Raw genomic sequence first — 11,021 nt, forward strand, 5'->3', positions numbered from 1 at the left:
TTGGGTTTCAGAGATCTATGTTCATCTTCTCTATTTCGGATCTACGTATATATATATATATATATTTATATACAAAAATAAGATTAATATCGAGTGAGCCGATGGCTCACATATTAGATATTAAACTGATAAGGATCTTAGCAAAAAGGCCGAGAAAGGTATATATATATATATATCTATATAATTATTAAAACAGTAGGAATCCTAAGGATTCTAAAAGGTCTAAAAAATAAAACCTATTTTATAAAAATGCCACCTAGGATTAAAACTTATGTGTCATTCTTAGACATTTTCCTCATTATTTCATGATAAAAAAGTGATAAATTTGATTATATATTAAAAAAGGTTAAAAAAAAAACAAAAGACAAACAAACCGTCCAAATAGAAAACGGCGAAAAAGTAGTATACCATAGGCGACAAAGTAGTTCCGCATTTTTATACATCGTATCATATTATTTGGCAATTATATTCTTTTTCAATGTACCAATAATAATAATCATAAATTAAATTAAATTAGAAAAAAAAAATAGATACAATTCTAATTGCATAGATACATATTCATAGATCTATATCCCGTATATATTCATCACATATATATCCTCTTTTCTCATAAGATCTAATCTTTCAAATTATATAAACCCTTATATTATAGGAATTTAAATCTTCATAATTAGGAATATGATATCATTTACGCAAAAAATACATCAATGTTCATTTTATATATATATCGATCAAGAGTTTTTGAAATTATCTTCTCCTTCCGTATCTCTTTTTTGCTCGAAATATGTAAGTTTTTAATTCATTTATTTATTTTTTTTAAACTGTTTTTTACAAGTATATTATGGTTGAATTAGCTGCTGTGTAAGTTCTCATATTGATTTAACAAAAACATGTAATTTTAAGATTAATTGACTTATTAATTATTAACTATTATCATGGTTGAATTAACTGTTGTGTAAGTTCTCAAATCGATTTAACAAAAACATGTAATTTTAAGATTAATTGAGTTATTAATTATTAATTGTTCACCAAAGAAGGTTAAGTGACTGTGATATCGATTGTGGTGTCAGAAAAGATAAAAGGTAATCAGAATGTTCCAGGAATTAACCATGAAGGCATGAACTATAACATAATTGATTTCCACAAGATAAACCTGTAGTTTAACTATTTACTAATGCATAAAATAACTTTTTTAACTAGCCGCGCATCGCGCGGGGTAAAATACCTAGTATATATTTATAAATATACCGTTCGTATATATTATATACATATATATCAGAAAGTGAATGATTTCGATTTTGGAAAAAAAATTCGAGTTCATGGATATATCAAAAGTGAATGACTTCAAATTTGAGAAAAATTTTCTTTATTCTTTGATTGAGATCTTCATAGATTGGAACGAGCAAGTTAGAAATTGGGTTGTATTTTTTTTTTTTGAAAAATTTCGTGAGATTTTTAGTGTATGTATAGTTTCTGTATCTATATCTATATCTATCTATGTTGTTTTTACTTCAATTGATTTCGTTGTTGTTTGTGATTTTGTGTTATAGGTATCCGTTTGTGGATAAAAGACGGTGACTAAATATCTTATCAAATGGTTAGTTTATATGTATATATATATATGTTTTGATTGTTCAAAATGTGTTTTCGAGTTGATTAGATGTAATTATTTTAGGTACATATGTATATTTTAGGTGTTTTGTAGAGATTACAAGAGTGTTAACAATGGCTATTGCAAATTCTATTGATCCATCCAAAGCAGGTGAGCTGTTTCCCAATGGTGATTTTATTGATTTCATTTTAAATGGATGAAATTTTGGTCATGTTACTGTGGTAAAATCTGATTTAAGTGTTTGTTATTTATTTGAAATATAGAATTAAAAAATATGAATATATGTAGCTGGGTTGTTTAAGTAATGTTTATTTAGCTAATGTCTGATACATATATAATATAAATAGTGTAATCAAACTCTAATTGTATAAATAGTTGATCATTTTCATTGTATAGTTGCTAAAAGACTTTTCTGATGGTGCTGTTTTTTTTCAGGATTTAAAGGAGCAAAAAGAAGGGATCATGCTATTGAAACTAGATCATCGAACCTTGCTGAATTTGCTTTTCTTGAGCAAAGATTCATCTTTCGGTGCCTAATAGCAGACTGTGGTCCGATACTCTCTGTAAGTACCTTTTAAAAATACAACTTTTTTCCCAATATTATACCTTGCTAACCAGAGATTGGAACATGTATGGGTCGGGTAATGGGTCAAACTGGTTCGATTATCAATATCTTTTTGCAAGATGCATTTACTTAGTAGAGGTGGAAAAATGAGCGGGTTTGGATAAACAGCTCAGGTCAAAACATGTTTTTTAAGGTGTTTTGAAGTATGTATTCTGTTTTAGTTATTATTACAAAATTGGTTAAAACTAAGATATAATATATGTGATTAAATAAGTTATTATCATAAATATGATTCATATGTGGTGCAATGTAGCTTTGAGCTAAGATTTGCTGATAAGACAAACCACCTGAAACCACCTCACAATATGTATCATGGACAGGTGTGGTGAGGGTAAAAATTGAAGCCATATTCCTATTGTGCTTCTGCCCCAAAATGAAACTAACTGAACAAGCACTGGTTGTGGTAAGGTCCTAGACATCTTTTATTGCACATTGAGAAGTCATATCCCTATTATGAATCTGCCCAAAACAGGTCTTAAAGGTCACACTCTTAAAACCAAAGTACATGTTGGCATTTAATGTGTATTTGAAAGGTAATCTGTGCATATAACTTGGATATTTATAATTTATGTACTTTGGTTTTAAGAGTGTGACCTTTAAGAGAACGGTGTCATATTTGTAATTAGATTGCTATATCTCAGGTTATTTAGCTGCTTACAAGAATGATCAACATCTGATGAAATGCTTGAGTGAGAAAATTAGTTTCGAAACTTTGATTTTGTGGTTGCTATTTTGTATTAATATTACCTCTTGTGAATCTGTTTTGACACAACACCTAGAAAACAATCGTCTAGAGCTGAATATGATTGATGTACTCTGTTTGTTTCTATAGATTTTGTCCTTAATTAGGATTGAAAAATTAAAGTTGTGAGGGAAGGTTGAAATAGTAAAGTAGATGGGCTTAAGTAATCCACTTCTATGTCAAATCTTCAGGCTTTCTTAGACACCCAAAGCAAGGGGGCGTAAGAGATTTTTTATTGTTTGAAAGTTTTAGATTAAGCTTAATTTTCAAGAGTAAACCTTAATTCTTAAAGTGGTTGTTTAGAAAAGCTCTGCATAAGTTAAAAAGATGGCAGTTTGAAACAATAAAACGAAAGCATATATAAGAATCAATTCGCCTTTTCTTTAAATTGTACAATAGATCTATTAGAAGCCGCAATGTGGTTATCGTTATAAGACACCTGAAACTAAGATTAAAGAAGTTATTATTACCAATTAATTTACCATTAATCATAGATGAAATACTTTGAAAAAGCCTTTTGACAAATATTACACAATGAGTAATGCTTGACAGGTTATATATAAGACCTTGCCTTGCATTCTTCAAAATACGTATATATGTATTATTTACTCATATTATAGTCAAATGTAGTGTTTGTGCTATTGTATAGCTATATCAATGGACAAAAAGTTTGATGGCGGTTTTTGGCTTTTATGGAATGCTACAGGGCATCTCTAGGCTGGTTTGCCCATGAACCCGAATTATTCGAAGTCGAACCAGTTAACCCAAACACCCCCGAATACCAGGTATGTATGCATCATTTATCACTCATAATTTTTATCATACATACTTCTATTTGAAAATAATGAAGCGTTATTTACATTGCTGATTCATGGAATGATGGAAATTGAAAATGGACCAGTAGCTTTATAAATTTGCATTTTAGGTTTATATATGTATATACTTTTCTGTTGGGTAATTTGAAATGAACCATTAGTATGGATTTTTTCGAGCTCAAAGACATGTATTAGGAAATTGAAAATAGACCAGTAGCTATATAAATTTTGACATAATGTTTTCGGCTGGAAGGAGATGTTTTTGGATCATGGAAAGTGTACAAGATGGTTGTGTGCAAAAAACTCAAAAGCAACAGCTATGTATAATTATAAGTGGCCGAGATGGGTTGAGTTGTATGTAAAACTTTAGTTATGTGTTCCTCTGTTTTGAATCTTGAAACGGATATACATAACATGTGATTTTATAATTATTGCCCCTAATGTTTATGTCAGTTATCTTTAGGGGGTATGACCAGCAAAAGAAAGCTTAAAGGCGGAAAACACTAGCAAGCGTCAATGGAGAAGCGTCCTAAGAAGCAAACCTGACAGTTTTAGAGGTACATATATATATATATATATATGCCTTCCAAATCTAACGCATCATACGTTGTCATTGTGTTTAATGGTCTTTACTACATACATTCTTATGCGGACTTTTTTAATCTACAGGATGCTTGTCACATCCGGAAGCGGATTGGTTATCACATAGTATGATGCAGTAGCAGCATTTTGAAGGGTTCTCTACTTTTCTGCTTAATCTAAGCATCTATCCGTCTTAACAAAATTGTTCTTTTGGAATTCCCGATCATTCAACCACCTTTGTGTGGACTTTTACCCAAATCTGATGGTTTTGTAATGAATGTAACTTTAATACTCGCATCTGCAAGCCGCTGGGATTTGTTATATTGTTTTCGTTGTGCACGAGTACATTGTATGAGATCTGCCATCACCTTAATTTTACAACTCATTGTGTAATTTTCCGATCGTCAACATGTGTTTCACACGGTTTCTACATCTATACTTTTAGGAGTTAATCATAGTCTTAATATTATAATTTGTAAACATATAAAATAAGACAACTATTTTTTCAGACATATATTAAGTTATTTATTTAGGTTATATTTCTATACATATCCCGTGTTTTCACACGGGTTCTACATCTAGTTTGATCAGAGATAGTACATATGTTTGTTAGTGAGTCATCGGGCATGAGTTCTATTCCATGTACGCTCTGGGTACCAAACCGATACATGGGACCAGAGGGTTCCCACCCATTCACCTTTTTTTTTTTGAAATGGGCTGGGTTTTGGTTTACACACAAACACTCCTCTGTCTTAACTTTATCAAACCACATAAAACATCGTGAAACATCTTTTAAACACGCCGGTTGGACCAAGATTGACTGGAATTTATTGTCTAAACTCTAAATTCCCATAAACAACCCGTTCTATGGGGTAAGGGTGTAATGCCAAAAGTTTGGCTAATTATCAACGAAACACAATTCGTCACGTGTCATTGCCAAAAACTATTGAGGCCCAATGCCAATTGTAAATTTGGTGATGACAAATATGATGTATAAGCACTTAGAAATCTTTTGGTTCTTGCAATCTGATCTGGGTCAGACTAAGCTGACACAGCTTACGTTCCATTTCTGACCCAGATCATGCTTCATACTTTGTAATTGTTAATCTTATGGAAGCAAGTGTTGTTCAAGCTGCATTAAATGGTTACAGCATTCAGTCCAAGTCGAAGAGGAGGATTGATGTTAGAAAACCAAGCTGGTAGTGGAAAACAACTTGGGATTAATAGTCAGCTTGGAAACACTTAGACAGATTTGTGCTTTGACAAATGGCCCAATCTGTGTCTGAGAATCAAATGAAGATAACAACCTGGATTTGTTGATAAGGACAGATGACGTGACGTGGAAGGTTCCTAGAATCTAGGTTGGTGGTTGGATTACATATGCGTGTCCATACTCTCTTTGGAGGATCAAGAACGTGCTGCAGAATTTGGGGACCAGAAGTACCATGAAAGACACGATCTAATATTCCTTGATCGTCTAACAAATGGAGAATACGTGGCTTATTTGGATACCAAGAGAAGAAGGGCTTTCGCCTATAAAAGCCACATTCCTTGTATGCATATGTGTGGCATTCCTTAGAATCATTCTTCACATATAAGTTTCTTTGCTCTTACACACAGCTTAGCCTGTATATGATCAGCTTAGGTTGATCTTATTGAGTAGAAACATGTTGATTGTAATTTGTCATTTCAAAGGGTTGTTTAGATATCTGTAGGCTATCTTGTTTCCGCAACAACCCTATAATTCTTTGTATAGATTATATATTAATAAAGAATTACATTTGAAAATTACAATCTCTATGCAAGAATGCTAGCTTTACTGTTTTATTGATTCATTATCTTTACATGCTTAATATACATAATTTGAGTCTCTAAAACATTTAGTTAAAAAGTTTGTAAAGATTAAAAAAAAAGTTGTATTCACCCTCTCTACAACAGTTATGTGCTCATTATACTTTGGTATATTGAGACACTTTGGGACATAATAAAAACTAGCCAAAATTTAGCCAAAACTAGTGGTGTAGCAAACAAAACTAGCCAAAGTTTGCCAATTTACTAATGTCGGAAAACATAAAAAAAAGGTAACCGGAATATATAATCAAAGTTGTCGGAAAACTTAAAAAAGTGACCGTTTTTTTGAATAAAATAAAAACTTGGGCATAGAATTTGGGGATCGGGAATTTCGAAAGTCGCAGACGCCATGGCTGCTAATCCGAAGGTTTACCCCGCCAAGATACACCTCGGATCATCCGAGTCCCATTTTTACGAATATTTGTATCATCATCGCCCATTTAACGTAACACCGGCAACCTAACTGCTCAACGGTACCATCATCAACTAAAACTACTTTTTCCAGCTACCTATTGCTTTAATGGAATAAAATCTGTCAACGCTACCAAGGAAAAATACCGCAACGCTACCGCTAAGTTAACACTACCAAGCTAATCACAAAAAAACAATTAACGACAATGTAAAGATATATATATATATATATATATATATATAAACAGCAGTTCCCCGTAAAACCCAAGAAAGGGTTTGCCGGAAAACTAGCCGTCGTAAGCAGCAATAGTTAACCATAAACCAAAGAAAAGGCTCGCCGGAAAACCACATCCGCCATAAGCAGCAGCAGCAGTTAACCAAAAACCCAAGAAAGGGCTCGCCGGAAAACCGATGCAACATGCAACAGCACCAGCAGTTCACGGGAAACCCAAGAAAGGGCTCGCCGGAAAACCGACCGAGCAAGTAGTCAAATAGCCAACTACACCCTTGCACAAGCCAAACAAAGATTTGGCCATTAAAAAGGTGAACGTTTCTGGCCGGTAACCACTAGAAACCCCAAAAAGGGGTTTCTAATCTCACCAGAAAGGGTGATATATAACATTAGGAGCATCGACAAGTTTTATCGACATGTATTCCGACAATAGAATCCAAGAAAAACATAGATCTAGCCTCAAAATCGAAAACCCCCAAATCAATTTTTTAGGTTTCCGGTGATACAAAGGAGATTGGCACAAGAACAAAAAAAAAAAAAGGTCACAAGTACACGCTCCCAACGTTCACAAGGATTGATCAAAACATGCCGATATATATAGCCAAAATAACTAGCCGATTAAACTTACCAAAACTAGCCGATGGATGTGCTATAGGGTTGCCAAAGAGCCGATGCAAGCCGATGTTTTTTGCCGATATAAATAGCCGACTACACCCTTACTTTTAACAACTGTGGGCTGTAAAAGCTATTTAATTAATTAACAATTGATAATTCATCCTTTAATGAAGATCTATCTTACATAGTACACGGATTCATTGGCTAGTTTAACAAGTATAGCATGAAATGCACTATAAGGAAAAATCGAATGACTCAACATAGAAAACCATTAATTCTATAAAATCTTCATGTCATTTGTTAAAGTTATAGTTAATTATTTTTTATATTATTACGATTAAGATTTTCTTACATTTAATGGTGCAAATAATGCATTTAAAACAAGTCATGTTATAAAACAAACTAGAAAGTGTATGAATTTTTTTTTTATAGAAAGTTTACATTTTTTTCTCTCAACTTGGCAAGATTCACAGTTTTTGCCCTTAAGTGAACAATATACAAAAAAAAACCTTAAAGTTGGTCGTTTTTTTCATTTTACACTCCGCGATCTAACGGAGTCCAATTTTGGTTGTTAACCCTTGCACGTGCCAAACACGTGAGGGCATTTCTGTCACTTTCACCTTGAAGACCGAAAGTGAAAAGATATACAACTTTCGGGACGAAAAACACAAAAAATCTTATTCTTCCTTTATAACTCCCATCTTATTCTTCCTTCATCATCATCATTCATCCCAAAACCCAAAATTTACATCCAATCTTAATAAAGCTCATTTAGAGCAACTACAATCCTACAAATTCTAACAAACATCAATTATATAAACATGTATCTAGTATTATATATCTAACCAAAAATGAACCACATTTAATCATACAAATTCTAACCCAAAATGAATCACTGTTAATTTTCATTTGTCTCTGTATATAGGGGTGGTGGTCATAGATGGATACGGTGGTGATGAGGGAAGAGCAGAACGATGGCGGTTGTGCTCATGGTGGTCGTGCTCATGGTGGTCGGAGTTTGGTGGTGGTAATGGTGGATGGAGTTTGGTGGTGGCTATAGTGTATGTTTGAGTTTTTGTATTTTTTTAATCTACAAATATATAATACTAATAGATACATATTTATATAGTTGATGTTTGTTAAAATATGTAGGATTGTAGTTGTTGTAAATGAGTTTTATTAAGATCGCCACCGTATCCACCTATCACCACCACCCTTGTATACAACGACAAATGAAAGTTGGCAGTGGTTTATTTTGGGTTAGAGATATAATACCAATAGATACATGTTTATATAATTGATGTTTCTTAGAATTTGTAGGATTGTAGTTGTTGTAGATGAGTTTTATTAAAATTGGATGTAAATTTTGGGTTTTGGGATGAATGAGAATGATGAAGGAAGAAGAACTTGGGACTTGTAAAGGACATAGGTAATATAAAAGTTTCTTTTTTCATAAGATTTTTTACATTTTTCGTCCCTGAAATTGTACATTTTTTTCAAATTTGGTTTTAAAGATGAAAATGATAGAATTGCCCTCACATGTTTGGCACGTGTAATGGTAAATGACCAAAATTGGACTTCGTTAGGTCACCAAATGTAAAATGAAATAAACGACCAACTTTAGAGGTTTTTTTTTATAATTAATTCACTTAAGGGCACAAACTGTAAATCTTACCAAGTTGAGGGACCAAAAATGTAATTCTCTTTTTTTATTAACTCGCTTTCTCATGAACTTCTCTTTCACAGCTTATGCTCCTTTCATACACCTTATTTAACATTATAAAATGAGTACTCACCATTCAAAAATCCCACTTAAAGTATTGAACGGCCTAAAATACTCATCTGATTTCTATACTACTCTGTATATTATAAAGCAAAAAACTTCTGTTTAAATTTTAAGTTTCAACATTTATTTTTCTAAAATGCCCCCTATCAATTATATATTTACCTAAAAATAACTATATTACTCTTTCTCTCTCCTCAAATCTCAACCAATCATTTTTTCTCTCTTCCCCCATAAACCATTTATTCTTCCAATTCATTCAAAGTTTTTTATCTCCAAAACCATTCATCGATAAATTATAAAAATTATATAGATGTTTTTAAAATTTTATGCTCTTTATTAGAGATGTCATTCGATATACTTTCAACAAATTTTTAAATCCGAGGCCGGAACTCGTACGGTTAAGGCATTTGGCTATCACACTCTATGACCTATCACACTTGATGACCAATCACCCCATCATCTCACCGCCGCAATGTGCGGGTACTTATTCTCGTATTTATTAAGTTATACATCTCAACCTAATAAAGTCATAATATCGTTAATAAAATAATTTATAATATAAAGTCCTCAATCCTTAAAATAAGTGCACTATCTTTTATAACATCAATTACTTTTACATTCATTATCATTACCGCCTCCACCACCTCCACCTGTTGCCTCCGCCATCGTCACCTGTTGCATCCACCGCCGCCACCACCACCATCGCATTGTGCGAGCATATATATAACTCGTATACCAAGTATTTTTTGTGCATCAAGGTATGACAAAATGCATTAGAGCATCTTCAATGGAGAACTTGATAAAAACTTTTTATTATTACATCAAGTTTTGAAAAGAGCTTTTATTCATTGGAGTAAAGACCTTTTTATGTAATGATTTGATGAATTGCAAGTCATTGGAGGAAAAAACTACTCTCTTTCTTTTATATTACAGTATATTATTAAAAAATCTTTCAAACATTTTTTCTAACATTTTATCATTGAGAATCCATCACTATAAAGTGAGTCATGTCTTTGTCCATCCTTGTCTAAATGAGCCGACTCAAAGAGACAATTTATAATTAGCGGAGAGGGTGGTGTTTCTCCACATTTATCCATCCAAACAAAAGAGGGTTGATAAAGGACAGTACCAAGTCGTATTTACTAGGTCCCTACAAAAATGACCGAAAATTTATTGCACAAACCAGTAAGAATAAATTGTTAAAAGATCGTTTTAGGAAAAAGAAGAAAAAGATGTCAAATGAACCATTTCAATAGGATACAAATAATTTTTTTAATATTTTAAAGGAAATAAGTTGTACTTCGTTTACAAAAAAGATTCCATTCAGCTTCTCATTAAAAAGGAAAAAAATAGTATGGCTTCGCCCGGGCTCGAACCGGAGACTTTTAGTGTGTTAGGCTGATTTAATAACCAACTACACCACGAAACCGATTGTGAAAATTTTTTCTGATTATATTTACTTATTTACTATAAATAATGTGGCTCCCAATGCTCCTTCCGTCCTTGGCATTTACCTTTTAATGAGGATCGTGAGATGGAAATTGTACCATAATCCATATTCGCACATCAATGGAGCATGCATAGCTGCAGTTAGTATTGGCCCTTTGGTTTCGGTTCTTTACCTTACTGTCAGTAGATGACGCCATCAACCGAGGGAAGAAGTGAGTTGGGGAAAGGATGATATCGCACTTCCCTTCCATTCGCCTTCATGACAATTGACAACACATACTTTCAAAAAAAGGCTGAAAGG

General features: G+C 32.8%; 1 long non-coding RNA gene and 1 pseudogene across 5 annotated transcripts; one reads left to right on the top strand and one right to left on the bottom strand.

Annotated features, from left to right (window-relative positions):
• Positions 1 to 162, bottom strand: LOC122594716 (annotated as a pseudogene).
• A 1,132-nt stretch (positions 163 to 1,294) lies between these two features.
• Positions 1,295 to 4,715, top strand: LOC122594149. 5 transcript variants are annotated; one of them, XR_006322937.1, is made up of 8 exons: positions 1,295 to 1,597; positions 1,695 to 1,762; positions 2,048 to 2,175; positions 2,558 to 2,640; positions 2,864 to 2,926; positions 3,686 to 3,764; positions 4,248 to 4,351; positions 4,464 to 4,715. It is a non-coding gene; the product is annotated as an uncharacterized LOC122594149 (long non-coding RNA). The 5 variants fall into 5 exon arrangements; XR_006322938.1 differs by having other exon boundaries at positions 2,879 to 2,926; XR_006322936.1 differs by lacking the exon at positions 2,864 to 2,926 and having other exon boundaries at positions 1,296 to 1,597; positions 1,676 to 1,762.
• The last annotated feature ends 6,306 nt before the right edge of the window (positions 4,716 to 11,021 follow it).

This window comes from Erigeron canadensis, chromosome 3 (genome assembly GCF_010389155.1).
Source record: "Erigeron canadensis isolate Cc75 chromosome 3, C_canadensis_v1, whole genome shotgun sequence".
Classification (NCBI taxonomy): Eukaryota; Viridiplantae; Streptophyta; class Magnoliopsida; order Asterales; family Asteraceae; genus Erigeron; species Erigeron canadensis.